This window comes from Melanostigma gelatinosum, assembly GCF_949748355.1.
Source record: "Melanostigma gelatinosum genome assembly, chromosome: 13".
In the NCBI taxonomy this organism is placed as follows: domain Eukaryota; kingdom Metazoa; phylum Chordata; class Actinopteri; order Perciformes; family Zoarcidae; genus Melanostigma; species Melanostigma gelatinosum.
The window spans coordinates 1,939,798-1,966,783 of NC_136646.1; the positions used below are offsets into that span (position 1 = coordinate 1,939,798).

The 26,986-nt window shown below is 43.4% G+C and overlaps 1 long non-coding RNA gene and 1 pseudogene across 2 annotated transcripts; one reads left to right on the top strand and one right to left on the bottom strand.

Moving 5' to 3' along the window:
• Positions 1-23: 23 nt before the first annotated feature.
• On the bottom strand, positions 24-487 carry LOC306786592. Its single transcript, XR_013772495.1, has 3 exons — positions 411-487; positions 169-331; positions 24-64 (listed from the first exon to the last, which is right to left on the bottom strand). It is a non-coding gene; the product is annotated as an uncharacterized lncRNA (long non-coding RNA).
• An 8,822-nt stretch (positions 488-9,309) lies between these two features.
• Positions 9,310-11,327, top strand: LOC306786314 (ATP synthase F(0) complex subunit C3, mitochondrial-like; annotated as a pseudogene). The gene is made up of 4 exons (XR_013773180.1): positions 9,310-9,400; positions 9,590-9,637; positions 10,188-10,269; positions 11,063-11,327. The product of XR_013773180.1 is annotated as an ATP synthase F(0) complex subunit C3, mitochondrial-like (transcript).
• Positions 11,328-26,986: the final 15,659 nt, after the last annotated feature.

Genomic DNA, 26,986 nt, shown 5'->3' on the forward strand with positions numbered 1-26,986 from the left:
AGGGTTTCGATTATCGTGGTTTACAAGCCTTCCAAGCGACCCATCCTCTTTTGCTGCATCAACACTACAAAAATACAAGTGAATATTAGTTTCACAACAGTAAATATATAAAATAAAGGCAATGTGTCATTTAATTTTGATTGGACTAAGCATTGACATAATACGCACCACCATAGTTTGCCATTAAAATGGAACTCAAACATGAAAACCTTAAGGCTGTTGTGGTAGATTCTCTGTCTCCGCTCACATTCTTGCTTGCTTATCAGTTCACCTCTATATTCTAAGAGAAATTCTCCCTTTTCAAATGGAGTACAGGTGAAGATGCCGCGACCTATTTCATACACAGAAAAATATCCGTCAAGTTTATTCATACTTAAATCATGATTACAAAATCAGAACATTCAACTTACCTTTGAAGGCATTGATGTATTTGACATCAAGTCCCACTTTGTCCGCTCCAGTGTCAGTGTAGAATTTTGCATCATCCTTTGGATTTATGAGTCTTCGCCGTTGCATATTTTTTGCTGAAATTACCAAAGAAGATGGTTGTCAGGATTATCATCTTTATTTGTAGAACATGCATGTTCAGAAAACATTGTATAGCCATTTAAACCAGTAATATACTGGGATAAAGGTGAGGAAGGCCAGCAGCGTGCTGGGGTGTCCACTGGATACTGTGGAGGTGGTGGGAGAAGCTCTCATCCCTGATGAGCCACGCCTCCCACCCCATGCAGGACACTCTGCACAGCTCCTTCAGTCACCGGCTGATTCACCCCCGGTGTCTGAGGGAGAGGTACCGCAAGTCCTTTCTCCCTGCTGCGGTCAGGCTGCACAACAAACTGCTCTCGGTGGACCACTAACACACTGAACACGAACACTTTAATTCATTCACCTGGTGCAATATCTTATCTAATCCGTGCAATATCCAACACGTTAAAGTATTTACCTGATCCGTCTGTATATTCTGTATATACTGGTATATTTAATACTCTTCTTTACTGTCTTATTTTATTACTGTTTTACTGTTTAGTTTATTATATTAATTGATTTGTATCTTTTATTTTATTTACTTGTGAGCAATGCTGCTGTAATCCTGTAATTTCCCCACTGAGGGACGAATAAAGGATTATTTTATCTTAAAAAATATATAGAAAATGCATAACTGCTCCATTCATATTTGTAATTGACACTGCTTCACTTTTTAAGAATATCATTAGACCATCTAAGATTAACTGTCCTCTCTGCAGGCACAGAGTAAACGCACTATCGCACTATTATCATATTGGATAACCCGGACCACCCTCTCCATCAGCTCCTGCAGGGACAGCGGAGCACTTTCTCCAACAGACTCATGCAGCTCCGCTGTCACAAGGACAGATTCAGAAAAACATTCATGCCCTCTGCCATTAGACTTTATAATAAAACACTCGCTCGCTAGCTCGCTAACACGCTAGTTTGCGCTCGTTCGCTAGCTCGTGCGTTGTCATTGCTAAGGCCAGTGTTGAGCCACATCGTGTGTCAGCTAATGTTCGCTACATCGTCTGTCAGCTAATGTTAGCTTGTTCGCTAATGCTAGCTAGCACACCACATGACTCAACTGCCCTTAAAAATCACAAAGCATGCCATCATATCTCACCTCACACTGTCTCATCTCCTCCAGTCTCACCTGTTGCGAGCTCCGTTTTATACATACAAATACAAATGCTTACCTGGTGGTGGTGTCTAATCCTCCATGAGTCCATGCGTCTCTTCCATGCCTGTCTGTGATTAAAGGGCTCCTTGGACTTGATGTCCGTAACGTTACATCGCTCCGACGTCCCTCCCTCGCGGGAAAACCAGGACGTGACGTCCCTACGTCACTCCGACGTACCTCGACGTAAAACCAGCCCGCGAAATTTAACTTGTGTATCAAAATGTGTATGAAACTGCACCAGCATGGTCAAGCCGATAGCAGGCGCTGTTCTATACACAGGGATACACAGAAATCAGGTCAACTGGTAAAGGTGGACTTAAGAGAATGTATGTTATTTAGACACTTATAAGGCGTTTACACTCTTTGTTTTATGAGGATCAGAAATCAGGGCTGCTGGTAAAAAAGGACTTTCCACGAAAAAGAGATTGTATGTTATTTAGACACTTATAACGGAGTTTACACTCTTTGTTTTATGAGGACCTCAGCATGGTCCGCATATACCAACTAAGTTCTCATAATGCTGGTGTGTAATCAGGTGAACAGTCCAGCCATAACATATCCACAGACACACACACACACACACACACACACACACACACACACACACACACACACACACACACACACATGGCACCTGACTGGAAAACGACTACACGCAGTCTGCAGAGTATCTCGACATCTGTGTTAAGAAGCACTCATTATTACAGAGAACTAAATAGTGTTAACCCTGCCTGTGACAAAAGTCCACACACAGCCTTATCTGAACAGGTTTTCTAAAGGGCTGTGTTCGTGAAGTCATATTTCATGTCCAAATGAGTGGCTGTCATTTTCCAAACAATTCCTCTCGAGGCACGTGTGACAGTGTTGCAACAGGGCCACAGCCATAGTGTAAATAGAAACGTACAGACTGTGGTTAATCATTGTACATCATCTAAAATCAGCTCATTTCTTTGACAAATAAATACATAAACACCAAAAAAAACAAAAACAAAAACGTCATGTTGATAAAAAAGGCTTTTATGTCATTTCACTCTTCCCAAAAACAGAGGATTGTGAACAATGACGCATCTTCCCGCAGATGATGACACGGCATTGACCTCCTGAGGCAAGATATCAAAAGAAAACCATAAATATAATCATTATCCCTGTGTCACTAAGACCACTGATTACAACATAATGATAGCCGTAGAAGTGTGTATGTGTGTGTGTGTGTATGTGTGCGTGTGTGTGTGTGCAGGGTTAAGAGCTTGATTGAAAGTGTGTGGGCTGCGTATGTCCTAACCTTGCACACATAGGATGGGTGGAGACTCCAGACATTGTGGAGACAGAGGTTATAAACTTGGGAAAGACATTTCTCACAAAACACCATTGTTCGTCTGCTTTTACAATGTATTTCAGGTGACTTTTACAATTCTCTGAAGAACGTCTCAGTGTTGTTTGCATGGAGGTGGTTTGTTTATGGGTGATGATGAACTGATATAGCAGTGACTGTAAAATACATATTATATTGCACTCCTTGATTACAGTCTCCTGTCTTCATGTCGGGATGATAGATGAGCTTCATCAAGGCTACAAGCTGATTCGTGTTGGTCTCACAAAACAGTACAGCTGTACTTTACACTGCAGTCTGAGTTTTGACCCTTTACAGTGAGTATTTCCCAGTATATTCTTCTGAACAAAATACTTTTCTTCACTTGTATTCAGAGCAGTTTCTTTAGTTTCAGGATTTATTTGAGAAAAGAGTGTCGGGACATTGAAACAAGAGAATATAAAGACATATCTGATGTCTGTTTATTCAAGCACTGACTGTACAAGGTTGAGGTTCTTGTATGTCAACCGATTAATTTATACATTCTGGAGGCAAATACTGTACATTTTACTCCACTGCATTTATCTGTTACTTCGCAGATTTAGATTTTTAATCCAAAACACAATAAACTAATAAACGATAAGGTGATAACATTCTTTACAATTAGCTTCACCTCTCGCTGCAACATTAAAGAAAATACTTACACATGAATGCTTCATGCTGAATGCTACTTTTACTTTTGGTACTTGAGAATTTTGAATGGAGGACTTTTACTTGTAACAAGAGTATTTCCACACAGTGATATTGCTGCTTTTACTTCAGTGTAAGATCTGAGTTCTTCTCCTGCCGCTGTTTATTTGTCTTGTACAGGAGACAGAACCTCACCCTACTGGCTACAGCATGACATCCTGATCGTGCATTTCATTTGCAGTTTATCTTTCTGTCTGCTTCTTTCTTTCTTTGTCCGTCTCCGTTTAGTTCAGCAGCTGCTTTATCGGCAGGACGCAGTGAATCCATATCGTGCGAGAGGTGTCAAAATCAATTCAACTCACTCCAGACTGTAACAATTAAATGAGATTTAATTAACTATTTACAGTGTCAGCCGGTGTTGCTGCCCATTTTCCCCTCACGCATGACACTCAATCTGTCTGTCTCACCACCGATCAGGCCCCTCCTGTGTCTGTCCGCCCCTGGGAGCTGTGTGCTGGTTGTGTGAGCATTGAAGACGAGCTGCAGCTCAGCGGCTCTGCTGATGTTTTCTATTGTGCAACTTCTCCACAGCTTCTAGTTCTGTAGAAATCATAATAACTTTTACCTTCAGGCCTGCTTCATTCTTCATCACTTACTTATTTTCTCTCCCACACAAACACACACACACTCCCTGGAACACCTGGAACATTATGTCTTCCGTGTAACGTATAATGACGGATGAGGGTGGTGGACGAAACCGTTACAGTATGTAGGCGTTATTTAAAACATAAACAATAAAACATTCCGGAGCCACATGGACGACAGATACTCAATCACATTTGTAAAAAAGTAATCGGCATTTAGTGGCATGAATGTTTTCCACACCAGGTGATCGGAGCTGTCTCTCCACAGATCAACAGTTTTTCGGAGCTGGAGGTGGCGTCCGTGCAGAGTGTGTCGTCGCTGAGCTCCCACAGCTACGGCCTCATCCTCATCTTCGTCACCGGCCTGGCTCTAGAGAGCTTCATCACCTGGAGACTGACCAGATGGCTCTGAGGCTCGCGTTCTTTCTCACACACACACACACACACACACACACACACACACACACACACACACACACACACACACACACACACACACACACACACACACACACACACACTCCCTGGAACACATCTCAAGACATCCATCCAACAGTTGTTTGTTATTTCAGTCTGAATCAAACTGCCATCCCTCGAGCCATACTGCTGGCTAATAAAAGCCAGTGCCCACATCTACAGAACAGAAGTCTCAGTGACATGGACTGAACCTGCAGGCCTCTGGATGAGAGGCCAGAGACTAATCAGGTTGTACTTTACAGTCTTCCTTACAAAGTCCACTATATCAGTGTTGTTGTTAAATGCTCTTTGAACTGAAATAACCTGGAGTCCTCCTCTTCCTTCCTGTCACTTCCCCTACATTCCCTGTGCTAAGAATAAGCTCTATCAAGTTCATGTGTGACTTGGCTTAACATAATTATACCATGACACCGCTACCTCTCTCTCTCTCTCTCCCTCCCTCTCTGTCTTGCTCCCCGGTGTCTCTTGTGGTCCTATAACCGGTAGACAATTAGCAGGGAAGGGTGGTTTTATGAATTAGCCGGTAACAAGGGATGAGCAAAAGAGGGATTGATTGATGGATGGAGGTGTTGAGCTTACAGAAAGTCAGATTTTCCGTGTTCAATGCTGTTAAGGGATAGTATTGTATTACAGAGCACATCAGAATGGACATGAGTGCAACAGACAATAGTCAGATAGAGAAAAACATCCTACTTCACATCAAATCTTCTCCTGGAGACTCCTAGAGAATGTATTTCCTCAATAGTAACAGGTGAGACCATCCTTTCATACATTTACACCAAAGATATCACTCAGGCGTTTCAATGAGAATGTATTGATGCAGTAGCTCTTCTGAGATCAAAGGTCCCCAACAAGGAAGTTAAGGCCATTTTTCACCAGTGCAATCCCAAAATGCAGTGCGGGAATTTAGTCAAATCTGCACAGTTCACGCATGACAACTATGCGCATCGGCTCCAGTGCGAATAATCTGCATTGCTTTATTCCATTTACTGGTAGAAAGTAGAACGGTTAATCACCTTCATACAGAGCCAGGCTGGCTGTTTCTTTGGGCTAAGCTAACAAACTGTTAGCTGTAAACCTTTGCAGGTTTCATGACTACATCCTATGAGTTTCCTCCTTCATAGTCCCCGTGTCCACAAACAATTAAACAAACCTATCCAGACAGCATGTCTAAGGGGCTAACATTAACCACACAAAACATCAAATAATCGCACCCCAAATTTGATGCTAATGCTAGCTGTTGTGGCTAGCCCTGTTCTGCGACCGACATATAACGTATGGTCTCTCTCAAGCCATATATTTTCCTTTATTTGGTTGTCGAGGCAGTCGTTACAGTATTTGTTGTTTAATATTGGCTTTTGAGAAACCAAATTGATCAAATATTCCCCCATTTTGTCAGCAGGCTAACTGCGACCCAAGATACTGAACCGTCTGGTCAATCCACCGATATCAAAGTCTGTTCAAATATACTCCCCCCCCCCCCCCCCCCCGCACAAATGCTCTGCAGGGGCATTCAAGCATTCACAAGAGTCCACAAAATCAGGTTTTATACATTTAGAATGAAAATCCTTGAAAGGAATTTTGATCTGTTTTTACTGTGAATGGTCTACATGGCTTTGATGGAGGATTAAATCCTTTCTCTGTGTATTACAAACTGCTGTGCAGTGTTTATGATCCGACAAGCCTTTAAACTTGTGGATCTGTTACTCAAACCTAACTGAATAGTATTTCATCTTCTGACAGGTACTTTACCTGACACGCAATAAAATAATATAAGTTAAATGCTGAGCAGCAAATCATTTCAACGCAGGTGTGACATATGATCCATTAATGTGGGTGTGACTGGGTATCTGACAGTACTTTGTTTCAAGCAGCAGTGTGTAGCAGGTTTAAATTGCATTTCGATCGGTTATGGAAACTGGGCTTGTATATGGTTGTGTGTGTGTGTATGTGTGTGTGTGTGAGAAAGATGCCAGTGATCTTTTTCCGTCTTTCTGTCTGTCTCTGTTCATTCATTATTAATCCCTCAACAGTGTCCCGCCCTACTCCCTGCTCATTTATTATGGCTGCGCAGTAGAAACGCACTGGTAGGGGCATCCTGTGCTAGGTGCACGTCTCAGGTGATGTAACATGCACTCTGGCGGCCATCTTGTAGATCCACAGCTCTCGACGACATCGGCTGTGAACAACTTAACAGTCTCAGCATGAAATCCACAAGAAAGGAATGGAAAAGATAAGAAATAACTGATATTGTGTAGCTTTAATTGACAATGTTATCGCAATACCTGACAGCGAACACAAGAGGGAGCTCCTCTGCACCGCACACATATGAGCTGGACACAGCAGCATATTACTGCCACCAATATCAAGTTATTTTCATAATAACAAGAACATTTTCTTGTATTAACGTACGCCTTTTCTCATTATGATAAATACGTTAACACTGTGAAACACCATACAGGAATTCACTGACATTAACTTATATCAGACCAAACGCCACAAAACTGCCCCAGGAGGAGAGCCGAGATGGAAGCTAAGCTAACCCAGCTAGGACCAGAGGCCGTTCCACTACCCAGCCTACTGCTGGCTGTCTGATGTTCGGTCGCAGAACAATAAGATGGATGAAAGCAGCGGGAGATCAGTGACTGTTGAGCCCACATCTTCACAGGGACCTGGATCCATCGTCCATCCCGGATCAAGCTGCACTCAGGTGGACATCAGGACAGAGCTCAGGACTCCGGTGGGACGAGAGGAGGTGGGCTCTGTGTTTACACCATCATGCTTGGTGCTCACACAGTCAAAGTTGAGGGACAATGTTTTCCTCAGGTTGGATTTTTAATGTTAAGATGTCGGTCATATTAGACTTGTTTTTGTTGCTGCTGTTCACAGGAATGTACAGCTACGTCCGTTTTGTTTGTCATGTGTTTGTCACATGGCATCAGTCGATTTGAGAACTTAGGAGTTCTTCTGATGTGAATCTTTTGCCTTCGAATGACACGCTGTGTTTTCACTTTACTCATGAAATGATGTTCCAAGAGAAACATCAGCATGTCAGCATATCTCCCCGCAGGGTTCACACACCAAATCCAACGCGGTCGAACCCTGAATGAATGCTCACCAGTGGCCGCCCTCCATCTGCCGGTTACTGTGATAACTTTCTGTAATTTCATCACTGAAAAGAATCATTACTGCAAGGTCACTGGAGCAGCCTCGTGCTGTCTTTCTACCAGCTTTGGTGCATAGGGGCCTCCAGCTGCAGGTCCAGGTTCACCTCATTTACTTTACATTTTCAAGGCAGAAGGGGAATTTAACAATTTTATGTTTTACCTGCTTAAAATGTTTTATAGTGTAAGCTGGCTTCACTGTACATGCTCCCATTAATTTGGGTAAGCAAGCGTCTCCATATTGATTAAACCCCATTTGATTATGTTTTAAACATAGATTTATTAAATGGACGTGAGTTTTGATTTTTGCAACAGAGCCTTAAACTTAACTCTGAATTCATTCACTTTAAACTTAGTTTACCTAAACCCTGATAAGAGCTAATCCGATTTATCCTTGAAGGTGCAACGCAGCATCAATGTAATAAGTCAGAATCAAAGAGAACACCATGAGCACACTTTTAATAGGTGAGCTGGCTTCACTGTACATGCTTTCAGGTTTTGTCACACAGTTTCTACTTCTTGCACTTCAGAGGCTGCACATGCAGCGATCATATCCTGTGATTCGCTCCTGTAGGTTACTTTGACAGGAAACTAAACTTGAAAGCAGCCCATGTGACGTCTTATCTTCTGGCGCTCTCTGCTGCGCTCTCTTGCATGCATTGGTAGCAGTGTGTGCTGTGAACCTACGGTAACTTCCCAAGCTGTCAGAGCTGCAGGTCAGTGAAGAACAGACTGGCACCGAGCTGAAGCCTGCTAGTGAGTCCCAGTGCTTTCAGACTATGAAACTATGAAGTACGTGGATTTATTGCTCACATCTTTTCATTAAGATGACGCTTATCAAGAATTGCAGACCAACAATGTCATCACATTAGATGTATATACTGTTATGTGGGAGTTCGCAGGTAGGACCCAAACGCAAGACCACAGGAGACAGAAGTTACTATGAACAGGTTTTATTTAGAATGTGTGAAGGTGTGGAGCCCGTGGTCCGACACCAGAGTGGCAGAGCGACGGTGTGAGGCCCGTGGCTCGACACCGGAGGGCTGGCAGCTTGACGGCGAGAGTAGTCCGTGTCACACAAGGAGGGCAGAGCGGCGGAGTGTAATCCATACACACAAGGCGGGCAGAGGACGCCACGGGGTTGACGCGGGTGAAAGACGGTACGACCTGACAACCCCAGACTGCAGGGCCAGAGCTTATGTAGTGACAGGAGACTCATTAGTGGGCCCTGAGTCTGGTGTGTCAGGCAGCAGGAGGTGATTGGCTGGAGTGTCCTCAGCTGTGCACACTCAAGGGTGTGGCCATGGGAGGCGTCTGGAGGCAGAGGACAAACCGAGAGCACATGGCACACAATAACAAACGGGGGAATGACAGAACACATGAGGAGAATGAGATCAGGGGAAACAGAGGTAACATCGAACAGGTCAGCAGGGATCCTGGATCCTGACATATACAACTCGTCTCTCCCCTGACAGCTGACAGCTTTTTGTGCCGCGGTAGTTGCACGTTCCTGAAACAGCCTCGAACCAGTCTCTGTGAATCTGCTGCTTGAGACACTGCAAGTGTCCGTCTGTGAGTGAGAACTCTGACTTCAAACTCTTTTTCTCTCCAGCTCCCAGCCATGTATGCCTGCGCCAAGTTCGTCACCTCTCCTGCTGTGGTAGGTCAGCTGTAACACTTCTCTGCCGTTACTTTACTTAAAACATGTAAAAGTACTGACATGAGCATCAGCAGCTCATTGTGAAGCTTTTAACCGTAATGCAGCTACGTGTGTTTATTCTGTGAAGCTACATCAGTGAAGAGAAGTACAAACCACATAGTTTGAATGTCTGACATGACTACAGATCCTACAGCACACTCGGCTGCGTGAGCTTTTAGCATCCTTGGTTTGCGTTCAAGGACTCATAGTTTCCACTTAGACTCCACTCTTATGATTTACATGATTTAATTTGATGGTTTATTCTCAACTCCTATTCTCCGTCATGTAGCGACAGAAGGCTGCAGTGTGAACCATGTCAGCAGAAGCCCATCATGTACCTCACGTTGCAGCTGATCTTTTTTCCAGAAGTTCCGTAGTTTACTAGTTTAAGGTAAAAGTGAAATGTTCAGATGGTTACTGCTGGTCTCATGTACTGTAGTCTCTGCAGTAGAAGATGATTCAGAGTGACGCACTGTTGAAGCGGTGCTGATGTGGTTTTGTCTGCCTGTAGCTGCGTGGGGGGGTCCAGAGTCCTCGCCCGGCCCGTCTCTGCCTCAGTCTTTAACAGACCTGAAGCCACAGTGGAGCAGCAGGTCAGTCCTCTGGCCTTCAATCATCCTGCACCCAATGTTTGAACAGCCTCAATACAGCTGATGCATCCTGGGGCGTGTGTGGATGGCTGAAGATGATCTGCTGCAGTCCATCTCTTGTATTGCAGTGTTGATGTAGCACAGTGTTTGGCTCAAATAGGGATAGCTGGCTCAGTCTAGAGAAACACATGTCGCTGGATATTGCATCATTTCAACCAAATCAATGTGAGAGAACTGGGCTGACCACAGATTCTGTCTAAATATCTGTAAGAAGTACTACACATGTGTGGTATAAGACTCGTCTGAGAGCAACGACTCTGTTCTCATCGTTCTAACACAGCCGGCCTGTGCGCAGCACCGTCTGGAGCTCACGGTCACAGGCAGCATTATGCTGCGTTCAAGCTCTACTCAGTAAAAACGAGTGTTAGGCAGAGGTAACTTATAACGTGTTGAATGTAATCTTAACTTCAGCTCTAAACAACCATAACACATAATTGTTGTTGAAATAGTAATTATTTTTCCTAATCGTTTTTATGCAAAGGACTACTCTTAGATGACAACATAAAAAGGTAAGACTGGTTTGATTCTTGTCTTCTCCCTGATGGTGGTGAAAGATGTTCTCTTGAGCCCTGTGTCCAGCTGCTGTAACACAACACACAATGACCGTCTCGCTCATCGGGGATCTGTATCGGCAGCAGAACTGCGATCGGCGCTTTTCTAAATGGAATGCATGAACTGCATTAAGAAAGTCAGGCAGCATATTCACTGCAGCTGTTCCTGCGCTCCCTCCTCCCAGGCTCTGTTGCCAGTCAGCCAGTCTGCAGTCCTGAGCCGGTCCTTCCAGACCAGCGCCGTCTCCCGGGACATCGACACCGCCGCCAAGTTCATCGGCGCTGGCGCTGCCACGGTGGGTGTGGCCGGCTCAGGAGCTGGAATCGGAACGGTGTTCGGCAGCCTCATCATCGGCTACGCCAGGTAAAGGTGTAACTGGTTAGCCAGGTGCAGGGTTCTATCCACAGCACCCTGAAGTGCTGCTCGTTCCAGGCGTCTATGAGAAGGAAAAGACTGTGACCGCTTTCACCACGGCGGAGTGATTCTTAGCCCGGTGCTGTATATGTCACAGGAATAAATAGGTTTTGTGATGTCAAGGAAAAAAGTCAAAAGGATGGTATGCCATTAAAACAAAAAAGTCATAGTATGTCACAGAAATGACAGTCATAAGAGTATATTATAGAAATGTTATGAAGTCATACTATCGTGTGATATGAATGTCAGAAAGTCTTAGTATGGTATGTCATTAAACATGTTACAGTATAAGATGTATAGTATGTATAATATGCCATAACAATGTCATTAAAGTCAGTCTGCCATAAAAATGTCATGTTATAGTTTGTCATAACAAAGTCATAGTATGGTTTGTTATAAAACGTTAGTGTGGTATGCCAAATGTGATAGTATAGTATGCCATACAAATGTTGCACTAGATGCTTTTTCTGCATAGTCACTAGATATGGAACAGAACATCTGTCTCGAGCAGGTGCAGTTTTTTATTTTTGCTCTATACAGTTTAGCTAAAGCTGGCCCTCAAAGTTTGCAATTACAAATACTACAAAAGGAGTTCTACCTCCTGAACGCATTTTGCTGTTAAAACTACATTTGGTGGACATATGTAAATATGATTCTTAGGTGACCATGACAAATTGGGTGCTATTTGGCCAATAGATGGCGCTTTAGCATTTTAATTCAATTTTAATTGTGTTGCCCAATATCACAAATTTGCCTCATAAGACATCCTCTGTCCTTGGACTTGTATTGGATGAGGAACAACTCCCCAAATAAAACCTTTAACGCGGAATAAAAGAAACATCAGGTCTCTGTCTATGCATATGTACGTCCTTTACATATCAGTTCTCTCCTGAACGCAGTCACTCGAAAAGTAGGATTTCACATCCTGCTTCGCTCTTCAAGTCCCTCTAGCTTCCTCTGGAGGACAGTGCCTTAGTGGCTTTAGTGGCAACATCATTGTTCCCACTAGGTCAGTCACTTATAAAACTATTGCTGGAATAAACAAGTGCGCTGCTTTTAAACCATATTGGCTGTTCATGAAAACAAAATACATAACACACATGTGACAACACCATTGGTTTGCATCACACTCACATGTTATCTTTGTGCTAGATCAAATGCACATGTAGTGCAGATGGACACCAATTCCATACAGCACTGAACAACGAAAATAAACATTATTTTCGGTGCAGTACACGCACATTAAATGCTCTCGAACATGAAGGATAACAGAATCTATAACTGTAGGATGGTCTTAAAATGCTAAACGTTATTAGCCTCGCAGTTCTCTCCTGAATGCAGTCACTCGAACAGTAGGATTTCACATCCTGCTTCGCTCTTCACGTCCCTCTAGCTTCCTCTGGAGTACAGTACAATGAAAACAAAATACATAACACACATGTGACAACACATTGGTGGGCATCACACTCACAACATGTTATCTTTGTGCTAATCACAATTTCATCACTTGTGGGTCGCACTATCCAGTCACAAATTACTGTATGGGAACCACTAATGAAATAATCGCAACGACAAAGCCACTAGCAAAAAATCCTGCTGTCAGTAGATTTGTGGCACAGGGATGCCACCAACTCCTGGTCTCAGCAGCTGGAGCCGACAGCTCGTCCCACTCGACACCATAATCATTCTGGATTGCCTGTAGACGCTGCCCAAGGTCAATAATTGTTTGCGACTTGAAATCATTGTCACGTTTCTTCTCATGTATACACAGGCAAAGGTCAATAATTTTGTCCGACTTGAGAGCACTGTCACGTTTGACGGCCTTTAGACGCTGCCCAAGGTCATCAATTTCAGCCGACTTGACATCACTGTCACGCTGGAATGCGTTTAGACTCTGCACAAGGTCATCGATTTTGTCCGACTTGAGATCACTGTCACTCTGCAACGCCTTTAGACGCTGCCCAAGGTCATCAATTTCAGCCGACTTGACGTCATTGTCATGCTGGGCCATCTCGAGACGCTTCTTATAGTAATTCGAACGGAACGAATGGTAAATATTGACATTCTTAGCCTCCTTTAGAAGCCGCTCAAGATCAAAAATTTTGGCTGACTTTACATGATTGTCATGCTTAGCCTTCTCCTCAAACTGCTGCATACGCTGCTCAAGGTCATCAATTTGGGCCTGATACATATTTATCTCTCTTCCTTCCATTGTAGGTCTACTGGTGTCTCTTGAAAGTCTGTAATAACTGTTTGGAGAAGTAAAGTGGGGTATAGAGTTTCTTTGCATTTTATCTGGACAACTGATGATGTCATGGCATTCTATAGTCTGTTCCTGAACTGATGTCATTTGGAACGCTTTTCCGTCTCTGATCTTTGTGTGACGTCATGCCATTCTATGTGCCAGCTGTGTCCCAATCCAGCGGGAGGCTCCGTTTGGAGACCGAATGCGTCACCGCGGCTGCGACGAGGCTGTCCCTATGGTTACATCCCAAGTCTCTTAATTGCATCCCCGTTTCCCTCACTTGCGTCCTTTCCTTGCGTCTTAGTCCCACCCACCAGGGATGCATGGAGGAAACCAAGCGAGGAGAGAGGAAACGAGGAATTATGTTTGAAGAGACATGAGACTTCATTTTCTCAGTTGCGTCACGTGAAGCGACGTCTTTTTCTGATGACGGCAGCACAGCTGGAGCTACTGACAGCGCACACGGGAGAAGTTTCCCTTAAAGGCTATCTGCCAGAAAGGGTGTTATTTCAGCTCAAAGCAAGCAGGTTTGTAGCTCTAACCCGTGGATACTTCTAGCAGAAATCCCTGAATGACCGCTACATTCACACACAAGCAATAGATAAATGAAGTTCTGTCAGTCATTGGAAGGGTGGCCAACTGTGCCAAAGTGCACTGTGCTTACAAGCCACTCTAGTTCATTTAAACATCAAAGTGGTTGATGTTAGCTGTTCTCACAATGCTCACCAAACATATCCAACTCTCTACCGTCACTAAACTTGGCATCGAGTGCTTCCGAGCTGTCTGCGCCCCTCCGGAGGGCTGCAGCGGGGTTGGGTTACCTTGCAGACAGCAGCGCTCAAGTCGTGGTCTGTATGGAAAGTAGTGGTGTCACGGATCACGGAGTATTTTTTTCTTTTTTTTTTACAGCGTAATCATCATAGTGTGTAATGAAGTTCTACTGCTGCTGTTCCTTTTCAAGTAACAAGTCCCCGAATATCAATGCAGAGTGTCAGTGAACAGATAGAAAGCAGTAGTGTGTTCACGTGACCGGAGCAGCTTAGAAGCATTTAACGGTGACGTCATGGCGAGCGGAGGAACGTCAGAAGCCGCGGCGTCATTTAAGTCGCAAGTTTGGGAACATTTTGTCTTCCGTGTAACGTATAATGACGGATGAGGGTGGTGGACGAAACCGTTACAGTATGTAGGCGTTATTTAAAACATAAACAATAAAACATTCCGGAGCCACATGGACGACAGATACTCAATCACATTTGTAAAAAAGTAATCGGCATTTAGTGGCATGAATGTTTTCCACACCAGGTGATCGGAGCTGTCTCTCCACAGATCAACAGTTTTTCGGAGCTGGAGGTGGCGTCCGTGCAGAGTGTGTCGTCGCTGAGCTCCCACAGCTACGTCCTCATCGTCATCTTCGTCACCGGCCTGGCTCTAGTGAGCGTCATCACCTGGAGACTGACCAGATGGCACTGAGGCTCGCGTTCTCTCACACACACACACACACACACGCGCACGCGCACACGCACGCACGCACGCACGCACACACGCACGCACACACACACACACACACACAAAGGGAAACTGGGAATCACACCAATGCAGAACAGCAGAGGGTGGAGCAGGCAGGAGCCTTCTTCCAGATGTGTGACATTAATTTAGTTGATCCAAAACATGAACCGGTAGCTCCCACTCACTCATCACCATTGTGTGTGTGTGTTTGTGTGAAACATTCATCCTAACTTTTTAATATTCTCACACTCAGAAATGTACCTGCAAGTCGGCATTTTGTGTATAATCTGTAAGATTTGGAGAGCGAGGGAATAAAGATAAGAAAAGAAAAGAAAGGAGAATAGAATTCCCCCTCTCGAGCTTTAGGTGGAGGAGAAGATGGAGCAGAGAGGACTAAAGGGAGACAAGGTGTGTATATGAAAAAAGAAAAGGAGGGAAAGAAGAGGAGCAGAGCAGGTTATGTGAACAGCCTCCACTCTGACCCGTGGAGCTGCGCCCCTGGACTTTCATACAATACTTTCCACCGGGGAGAAGAGGGGGATACGGTGCATGGAGAGACAGAGAGAGAGAGAGAGAGGGAGAGAAAATGAAATTAAATCAGAGGAGCGGAGGAGGAGAACGAGAGGAGATGTAGGAGGACGGAAGTGGTTGATTGGGTCCCCCCAGAGATTCTTCTGTTTAGATTGTTCTGCATTTCACTTCTTTCACTCTCTCCCCTTCCACCTCCCTCTTTTCTGACATCTGAGGTAGATTACAACAGAGACCCTGGGTCACATTTATGACTTAAATCAGGAACATATGGCGTGTGTGTGTGTGTGTGCGTACACGTGTTTGTACGTCCATTTCAATGCAGTGGGATTCCCCTCTGGTCCCTGAGTGGTGGTCAAATTTATTTTCTTGTCCATTGTCTCTTGCTGGGACATCAAAGGACTATTGTTTGTTGATCAGCAAGGGTCCCGCAGGTTACTTGCAGGTCTCGGACAAGAACATTTCGCCTCTCCTTCACATCTTCCTTTGGTGAAACTGAACTTTTAAGCCTGTTGGATCTCCGCAGAAAATCCCAAACAGGGAGGATCAGCGCTTCCACAGAAACCATGTTTTGGATTTTAAGAGATTAAATTGTGGTTATGTCTCATTCGTTTCATTTAGGCCCTGGCGAGGCTTGTTTAATGCACCACTAACGCCACACTCTCTATTTGCACAGCATGGATTACTCTGTGCTTTAACACAAACCTCATGGACAAAAAACTAAATGTACCACATATTGTGGTTGCTGCCACACATAAGCCTTGAAATTCATTGTTAGAGGTTAAAAGACGAAATCTCCCCCATTAACTTCAGCACAAGAGCACGTCTGTAAAAGTGTCAGTTGACTTTATTGGGATCGGTTTCACTCAGTTGAAGAAAAAACAACTTTTGTCTTTGGAACGTTTAACTAGGAAGAAAAACAAATCTCCAAAATAAGTTGTTGGACGGACAATATACAAAACAATGGCATCAAAATATCTTTGACAAGAAAACAAAACCAAAGAAAAAAGGCTCAAAATTTTTTGGATGCAGGGCATTTTACTCTTTTTGCCCTTTTGTTTACAAAACAATAACAAAAGCGGGAAAAAAATCAATAGTTATTTACAGTGCATATATTTACATTAAGGCATTTTTGCTGGGGAGAAAGACGGTTGATCTAATACAACCCCCACTTCTACACAATCAAATAAATAGTCCGATTTACCATGATACATTCCAGTGATATATTATCTTTATGCTACCTGCAGTGAATGAACAAATACAGTTATAGGTGCAGGCAAAATCACACCATCAAAACGGACATTCAAATGTATATTAAAGGACAACGTTGACATTTTTTCAAGTCGGTCTTAAACCAATCGTCTCATGCAACAAACAAAGAGTTTTTGATTGATGCAATTGTTCCTCTTGTGACGAGATGATTTCAGTGCAAGTTATGTTGAACACAGTCTTTGTTTTAGTGTAGAATGACTTAAACCAATGTTACTATGCGCTAAAAATAAACTCAAATGGGTACTTTGCAAAATTAATTATTTTTAGTACTTTGAACTCCCTCATTGTGTTATTCCACACAACAGCTCAACAACAACACTACCGGTAGTCGTGTTTCCATCCAATTGTCAAGCTAATTTTAAGCTTTTTTTGAAATGTTGCAAAACAGAAATGCAAAATAATGTGTTTCCATCAACTGGTTTGGAGGGAATGAACATCAGTACTTGGCGGTATACTCGCTTTACGCATGGCCGTAATCCGCCGGTTTACAGAAGAAGTAGAGGCTGCAAACCGGAAACAAAACAAGTCGCCTTGGCTGTTTAACCGTACGGCTGAAATGCTAAATCTTACCAGTATATTTGTCCGATTACTATATAAGACAAAATCACCTATCAAATACAATTCCAGTGAGATATAGGGATCTATTTTTAGACAATGCGTATCTTGAATATCGTTTTACATCAACGTTTTTTCGACAAAGTCAAAAACCAGCTCGAGCGAGTGTCAAGTCTTTTTTGTGCAATTGAGGGAGTTTCGTCACATTTTTCTGTTTCCCTACAGATTTTCCAATGAGATACTTCAAAGTACACCTCAACATATGTTTATGGAAACACAGCCAATGTCTGGCAAAGACGGAATTTTGCACTAATGATTGAAATACGACGACACCTCACATTATGTTCCGCTTAACATAATGCATTTTTACGAGGACCGTCGATTTTCTCTCCTATCACTTCCACTGAAAACGTTTTAAACAAGGATCGCTTGAGGAACACTTGCAGGAACAAATAACTCTTGGTATGCTCACATGGGCATGTTGTTTTAAGAAAGACTGTGAAAAAATGTGAACGTATCCTTTAATAAAACATACGTCCATGTTCGACTGACTGATAGAGCCGAATTTGAAGTTAGTTGTGTACAGAGTCAGAGAGTGAAAAACATCTGAATTCTAAAAAGTTCCACATGATCTCAAGATGTCTGTGAAGTGGTCTGGCCTGTTGAATCACAATGAATGATGGGTAAACCTTGTAATTTAAAAGAAATTCACTTTTTCCGAGAGATTTCAATCGATTAAGAAATAAACACAGCACCACGTGTGTGTTTTAAAGGACTACGTTGATCACAGCTCTGCTACCACTGAACAAAACCACATGAATCAGAGAAGGAGGCACTTAATAGTGTGTTGGTGATGAAGATGGTACTTTGGTTAAAACATCTTTTAACACAGAAAAAAAATGAATCAAAAATGGATGAGATAGATTTTTACAGTAATTGGATTTTGAAGACGCTTAAAACGCAAGCATGTGCATCAAATACGGTTAATTCTGTTTAAACTGAATGAATTCTCGGATGTGTCTACAGGTTCTGCTTACACTTCTCTCGGTGGAGATCCATCGAAAGACAACATGAATAATTCATCACCTAATTGCTGCTCTTTAGCAATCCTCTGTTTTCTCAGTCGTCCTCAGATCTCCTCTCGCTAAAAACTAAAATCTCTTCATCTCCACCCCTCCCTCATTTTTTTCCTGCACTATCTTCCCTCTCTCCAGAGTATAAATGCCTTCAATTTTTTATATCTGAACAGCAATGATTTGTCTGGCGTGCACAGACATTCAGTCCAGTACTGATAATGATCGTTTCAGTAGTGAATGAGACACATGGGCCAAAAAGGCTCAGACTTACATGACCAATTCTAGTGCAAACCAAAGGATTTGGTTAAAAAAATTAAAATAAAATAAAAACTGGACATTCCAGTTATATGAACAAACTATCAAACCAAAGACTAAACAAAGATTTGGCTTGACTAGTTTGCAAACAAAAGCTTCTCTTTTATAAAAAAAAAAAGTTTTATGTTAGAGGGACGAGACAAAAGATGTACAAGTGTTGAGTGCTTTCATTCCAGTCACACAAAGTCCAATTGCACTGGAGACACATTTTGAAGCTCCCATTTCCTTTTTGTTATTTTTTTCTTCTTTGTAATTGTCCAAAGAAATATATAGCAAGTATATCTGGAGGTTAGGGGACACAGGACTTCATCTGCCTGCCCATTATCTTTCTACTTTACAACCTCCGATTTGTCCCACTTTGGAGTTAAGAGCAACACGCTTGTTAGGCTATCGTACCGTTTCAGCACAGGATAGCAGCACCAGGAGCAGCTGTGGTGTCGTCGGGCAGCTTGTAACATCGCTGCTGTGGGAGATGGAGTGAGTGCTTTGTGTGTGTGTCAAGATAGTGCTTGCGTATTTGTAGTGTGTGTGCGCGTGCAGACGCCGCTAGTTCTGGTGTCTCTTCATGTGCAGGGCGAGGTGGTCGGATCGGGAGATGGAGCGCGAGCAGACGGCGCACTGGAAGGGTTTGGCGCCTGTGTGCTTCCGGAAATGGCGCTCAGCTCATCCGAACGTGCGAAGCGCCAGTCGCAGCCGTCCCACGTGCACCTGTACGGCTTCTCACCTGCAGGAACGGGAGGAAAGAGTCAGTGTGATTTAGTGCAGCTGCTCTCTGAATAACTGAGCATGCAGCAGCACGAGCTGAGCATTTCTTGTCCGATCACATGATCTCCGGCGCTCTATAAAAGAGCAGAGATGTGTCGATGGTTATAAGAAGTGATCATTATTAAAACAGACGTTCCCTGAGACACATGATTCATGCAGTTGGGTGGAGGAACTGGGAAAACAGGCTTTACAGAAAAGTCCAGTTGTCTGACAACATATACAGTCAGACTACTGTCAGACATTCATCAAGCACTAACGCTGCACAAGTTTCCCACGGCTGACTCATCCGCATTGTCGGGCCTTTGCCTCGGTGTATTTTTCTTTGGTGGAGGTAGTCGGCTTCTCTGTAACTCTGTCATTCCATTAATGTACAGCTGCAGCACCTGGCACTTTGTGAAAAACAACAACTTGTGTGACCTTTCCCCTTCAGCCCATGACTCAAACCCCCCAACCCAGCTTAAAGGATTTGTTCATCCGGTGGTATCCATCCATACAGATCATTTCGGTGACATTGGTCCAGGTTTTGACATACCTGCCTCTGACATTTGTGCCACCACCCAAATACAACGAAGGTGAATGGAATGTTATTGTGACATTAAAATAATTCGACAACATGACCTCATTACACCCTAAAGACAAGTCTTACAGTTTTTCTCAATTGTTAAAACACTGAAACCCATTGGCTGAACAAAGTTCTCAGTTGCCTGAACTCATTTAGCTAATTGTGCAGTCTGTTGTCAATACCTTAAACCAGCGGTTCCCAAACTTTTTAGGCCACGCACCCCCTTCTACATCCCGACCGGGTTCACGCACCCCCAACCCCCCCCCCCCCCCCCACACACACACACCTTAAAAAAAAAAAGCAACAGAGCCGCATAAAAATCGGACGAATGAGAGAACAGTTTGCTCGCGCGTGGCGTTTGTTTACAAGATAAAAAACACAAAAACTCTTCCTGGACCGTATCTTCGAAAAGGTAACGGACGTAACGTTACGAGCCTACAGATTGGCCACATCTGTAGGCTCGTCTACTTGCAGAGAGTAAAACTCACTCTTCTTCGCGCGACCGACTAATGTAGCGAGGATGTCTTCGGACAAAGCATCGATGCGGCGCGACAGTGTTGTTGGACACCGGGATCACGTCCAACTTTTTCGCTTCTCTCTCTCCAATCATACATTCCACCATCTCTTTAACATTTTTCCCTCTCCACCACCGCCTCTCCTCCCTATTACGCGGTCAGAATACTACCACAACACGCCGCCTGTCTCCGGCAGAAATGCGCTCATACACGCACGGGAACAACACCGAGTTGTAATATATACCTCCATAACACCCCGCCACTCTCGGCTCATACCTCCGCAGCAACGAGGCACATCACCCGGTCACAATACCTCCAGAATGTCCCCGGGGTGAAATCCGGGACTTGCTTTTATGGTTCCGAGTGGCGGCGCTCACTCGTTGGCGCCGGGACGCGAGGTCTCCAGCCGCCCCCGCCGTGAGGCACCCGATCGTCAGGTCTTCAGCCCTCGGAACAGGCCGCGGGTCAACAACTCGTGGGTGGCGGGGCAGAGGCGAGCCAGATCACAGAAAAATAATAAAGACTAGAGTACAGCAAAGATATGTTGATGAGAAGCGTATTTGTATGTCAAACACAAACGTAATCAGGGAGAAAATACGTTTATGGTAAAACGTAATTGAGACTGCATTTTAGTTTTGGGGGAACGTAATTTTTAGGAGACAGGACTGCACCGCCATTACATTTTTCCTCTCGCACACCCCCTAGAGGCAGCTCGCGCACCCCCAGGGGTGCGCGCACCCCACTTTGGGAATCCCTGCCTTAAACTATGTCACATGGTAAAACACAATTTGCAGATCTCACTTAGACTTTTCAGCAAAACTCTAAACACATTCTCAGTCTCAAAACACATTCTGCACTGTAATGCACATGTCATCCATACTGGCAAACACAAGTGGCAACAATCAAATACAAATAGAGAACACATGTCATTGATGAAACACAATCACTCAAAATGGATTTCACTTGTATCAAATGATGTGACACAACCAATATAAGCCAGTTTAGAGAGCAAACAGGTGGTTGAAGGTGATGTCGACGAAGTGCTCTGGCCTGACCCAGCCCAAAGACAAGAGGAAGCACATTGATGATATGTTGACTCCTTTGATTTTTGTCCCTTTGACTGTAGTATTGTATGCTGTAGTAGGCCTACAGTGCATTGTAGGCTGTATAATGTACAATAAACAAATTGTATGGCCTTGAACATGGTGCTTTCTATTTGTTACAGTAACAGTACTGACTGCTCAACATATTTTGACTGGTTGCAGGTTCATATCAACAAAGAACAAGAATTACAGTATCACAGAGACAAAGGACACGTTTGTGAGATGCAGGGTACAGTACTGTTAAAATAGGGGTACAAGGAGGAGGAAGAACAAAATAAATTGCAAAGAGCAAAGCACAGTAGTCATTTCTGATCAATTTTGAGCTACTGCAATAGAACATGTTTTCGTTCATATGAAATTTGTTTTGAGATTAAAAATGTACTTTTTCCTGAGAACTATATGTTTTGAACAATGTGCTTTCTATTTATTGGTGTATTGTTTACTGACTGCTTGATGGTGTATATTATTTTGATCACTTTGTTTATGATTTGAGAGCAGTGTTTGATTTTGAGCACAGGTAAAACTGTTTTTAGGCGAAAGTTTCATTTTGCAAGAGGATTCAGAGGTTTTGTAAATAGTGCTTAAAGATGAGGTTTTGTGTTTACAGTTTTGAGAGAATGGGTGACCGTTTCAAGACATGTGTCTTAGCAATCGAGAAAAACTGTAACAGGAAGCATATCTCTATTAGCTCTATGTATTTAGCAGTCTGGTAACAATGGATGTTAATTAAATATGGCCGGTTGGTAAGGAACTTGATTCTTGCTGAGCTAAATCGCCCCCTTTTATCCTTCTGTCTTTGCTTATTCTGGTCCCTTTTGTATGTGCATTTTAAAGACTAGGTGAGATAACCTCCTTGTAGTGGCCATTTGTCGGCTAAATCAAACTTAAACAAATAATAATCAAACGCCACTGATGCACCGTGGTCGGTATCCTTACGCAGCCAGAAGAGAGTAAAATGTCCAAACAGGATTCCATTTTTGTGTATTTATTAAATAAAGCAAATAAAACAAGCAAACAAACTAATTAACAAAACTCCTGTCGTGCTGTCTCTCCTGTCCTGTGCAATACTGCTGTGCAGCTGGTAAAAACTATACGCCCACCCCGGTGCATGCTGGTCCTATCTTTCTACTCGTTTAAATAGCAACAGGTGCCCACAGTAATTACCCAAGAAATAATAGAACCAAACAAATTACTATTAAAGAGAAAAATAATCTTAACATATGAAACATCTACAATAATTAAACACTACTGATAAATGAAATAACAAAATACAATATCAAATAAATAGCTCCAACATTCCGGCCCCTAATTGTGCATAATATCACAATTATTATTCTCAAACGAGCTATTCCTACAATAAACATGACCTAAAGTTAATCTTCTTCTTGACACCTACAACAAAAAGAAAGATTAGAGAGAGAGAGAGAGAATAGAGGTCGAGAAAACATCAGTCCATGATGTTTAGTCTGCTGCTTCCAAAAGCAGACAGAGCTTTGTCACCGGCCTCTCCAGAATGCTGGTCCTGGTTTGAAGTCGCACAGAATGCACCAGCCCCTTTGTATCTGGTCTTGCCTCCAAAACTTTTCCCATCATCCAAGATCCTCTTGGAGCTGTGGAGTCCGCAACAAGGACAATGTCTCCAGTAGTGAGGCTTCTTCTTGGCCTTGTCCACTTTTGTCTCTCTTGCATCATAGGCAGGTACTCAGAGATCCATCTCTTCCAGAAGAGTTCAGCCATGTACTGTACTTGCTTCCACCTTTTCTTGATGTATAGATCACTTTGAATGAATAGTCCTGGTGGCATGATTGGTTTGCCTTTTAACATTAGAATGTGGTTTGGTGTGAGCGCTTCAAGGTCATCTGGGTCATCTGAGACTTTTGTGATGGGTCTGTCATTTAGAATTGCTTCAACCTCACAAAAAATAGTCTGGAGCCCTTCATCGTCCAGACTTTGCTGTTGCAGAACTGAGGTGAGAACACCTTTCACTGAACGAATCAGGCGCTCCCAGATGCTGCCTTGATGGGAAGCTGCTGGGGTGTTAAAGTTCCATTTTATGCCATCCTGGACCAAAGCCCTTTGAATTTTGTCATGATTCAGAACAGCCAGACTTTCCTTCAGCTCCCGGTTGGCTCCAACAAAGTTTGTGCCATTATCCGACCTGATAGTGGAGACTGCACCTCGTCTACAGATGAACCTTCGTACTGCATTTATACAGGAGTCTGTGTCTAGTGTATATGCCACTTCCAAATGCACAGCACGACTGGTTAGACAGGTGAAAAGCACTCCATATCTCTTCAGAAGACTTCTTCCTCTTTTAACATTGATGGGCCCAAAATAGTCAACTCCAACATTTGTAAAAGGAGCTTTATCAGGCAACACTCTCTCCTCCGGCAAGTCTGCCATCTTCTGTTCACCAAGCTTTCCTCTGTTGCGTCTACAAACAACACAGTCAGATATGACTTTCCTGGCAGCGGAGTTTGCATTGATGATCCAGTACTTTTGCCGTGACCTTGACAGCATGTGATTTCTTCCAGCATGTCCCAGCTGATGATGGATATGGCGCAAAATCAGCGTGGATACATGTAGGTCTTTGGACAAAATAACTGGATGCTTGGATTCTGCTGGCAGTGCTGCTTTACTCAGCCGACCACCAACTCTGAGGATTTCATCATCCATTACTGGGTCTAGTTTGTACAGCGGACTTTCTTTGTGGATGTTTTTAAAGCATCTTTTCAGTGAGGCAATTTCAGCTTTGAACTTGTGTCGTTGTACATATTGAATGATTGACTGCTCTGCCTTAGCAAGATCTTCAGGTGTTATTCTTTGTCCTTTGAGTGTGGCTTTAAAGCTTTGAACTTTTCTTTCCACTTTATGCTCCTGATTCTTCAGATCGTCCTTTCTGAGGCCTGCAGAAGCACAAAACTCCTTTCTCTTCTGTCCCAATAACAAGAGATGTTCCTTGACCTTCAGAAACCAAGCCACAGATGTTTTTACTCTAGTCCAAGATGAAAAATAGTAGATCAGGTGGTTGGTGGCATTTTCCAAATCCTTGATGATAGCATTTACCATTAAGTCCCTTTTGACCTCTGGGTCATCTGCAGAAATCACATCAAGATTCCCATCAAGTTTAGGCCACTCCTTCTTTGACTGATAGAGAAACTCAGGTCCATTTATCCATCTCCTGCCTTTCAGGAAATCCTCAGCTCTCATTCCTCTTGATGCTTCATCTGCTGGATTATCCTTGGAACCCACATATCTCCACTGATCTACATCTGCTGCTTCTCTGATGAAAGAAGTTCTGTTTGCCACACAAGTGTGGAATCGTCTGGTTTCACTAGAGATATACTTAAGGACTGTTGTGTTGCTCATAACATTCATGAACTTGATGTCTTCTCTGGACATTTCAATCTGCTCCTCTGATGATCTCTCATTAAAGTCATGGTTATACCGTTTAACCAGCATTCCTTGCAGATGTTCCACAGAGATTCGGTTGGCTGTTACAGCAGGGCAGCCACTCTTACTCCTACTGCCGCGAAGTGGACCATTAATGACCCAACCAACTCTGGTTCTGACCGCATAAGGTCCTTCATCCTGGCTGTTTATCAGCTCCCAAGGCGCCATCACTTTTGGAGCATCAGTTCCAATTAGTAGCTCAACACCTTCGTCAATGTCGTGGAGCTTAACATCCTTGAGGTACGACCATTGATCAAGATCCTCCTCTCGTGGGACGTTGAGTGCAGAAACAGGAATGCTCCTTTGAGTTAAAACATCAGGTAACTCAATGAAATCGTTTGTGCTCATACCAGACACTTCAAGGCCTGACAGAATATGTGCATTTATGATCTTCTTTTGATTCATTGTTCTCAGCAGAACACTAGTCCTTTTACCCTTCAAGTTCAGTTTTCTTGCCAAGTCCTCTGTACAGAATGTGCCGGAACTCCCTGGATCCAAGAAGGCATATGTCTGCACCGTTTTGTTACCTCTCTGGCTCTTGACTTTGACTGCGACAATAGAAAAGATGGAATTATCTTCATAACCAGCCCCGATATGGCCGCAGGTTTGAGACATGGTGGTTGAGACACTTGGAGGGCTCACAGACTGTTGGGCTTGTTGAAAGGTTGTTCTTTTGTCTTGCCACTCTATGTGAAGGACTCCTGGGTGCTTTTGGTGACACACATTGCAATCCAAGCGACTCCTGCAGTCTTTGCTTGTGTGGCCTACTTTCAGGCAACCAAAACAAATACCCTGTTCTTTGATAAAGTTAATTTTATCACGATGTCCTTTCACTTTAAACTGTGAGCATTTATCCAATGAGTGACAACTTTGTTTACAAAACAGACAGTTGTGAAGAGAGGAAGACTTGTTCTTGTTTCCTGTGTACTGAGTGATGACTCCTTCTTTCACTGCAGTAACGTTGGTGGCAAAGCTGCTTCCTTTTTTCCTTTGCTTCAAGTAACTAACGTTGGGGACCTTCAAGTTGGTGGGTTGTGAGTCCTGAATGTTGCCAAAAAGTGGATCTGTGGCAATACTAACTTGTTTTTCAATGAAAGCAACAAGATCCTTAAACAGTGCTCTCCGGCCACTTCGCTCTTGCAGATCACAAGCAACATTTCTCCACCGTCCCCTTAACTTATAAGGAAGTTTCAAGATGATGCTCCTCATATTAGATGGTAGGTCCAGTTCCTTCATATGCATCATTTGCTCCGTTAGATTTGAGCATCCTCGAAGAAACAGGGAAAATGATTGCAATGCTTTAAGATCTTCACTTTTAACAGGCGTCCAGCTGAGAAGTTTTTCCATATACGTAGATGCAATTTTGTATTCGTTTCCAAAGTGCTCTGCGAGAAGACTTTTGGCTCTGTGGTATCCCTCATCTGAAGGTAGATGTTGACAACTGCACACCAAGTCTCTTGGCTGCCCCCTGGTGTATTGTTCGAGAAAGTGCAAACAGTCACTCCAATTAGTTGTCTTCTCCTCCACTCCATTTTCAAAAGCTCTGATAAAAGACCTGTACTGAAAAGGGTCTCCATCAAACACAGGAATGTTTCTTACAGGCAGGACAGAGCACAGCTTTTTGCTGGACCAGCAGAGCAGCGATGTCATTTTGTCTTTGCATCACATTTACAATGTCATTCTGATGGGGTTGAGGTTGCACAAGCCCTGCTTGATTTTCATTCACAGTTTGTGTCGTTTGACCTGGAGCATCAGTCTTTACGAGCATCTCATCAATTTGTGTTTTTGACCTTTGTTTA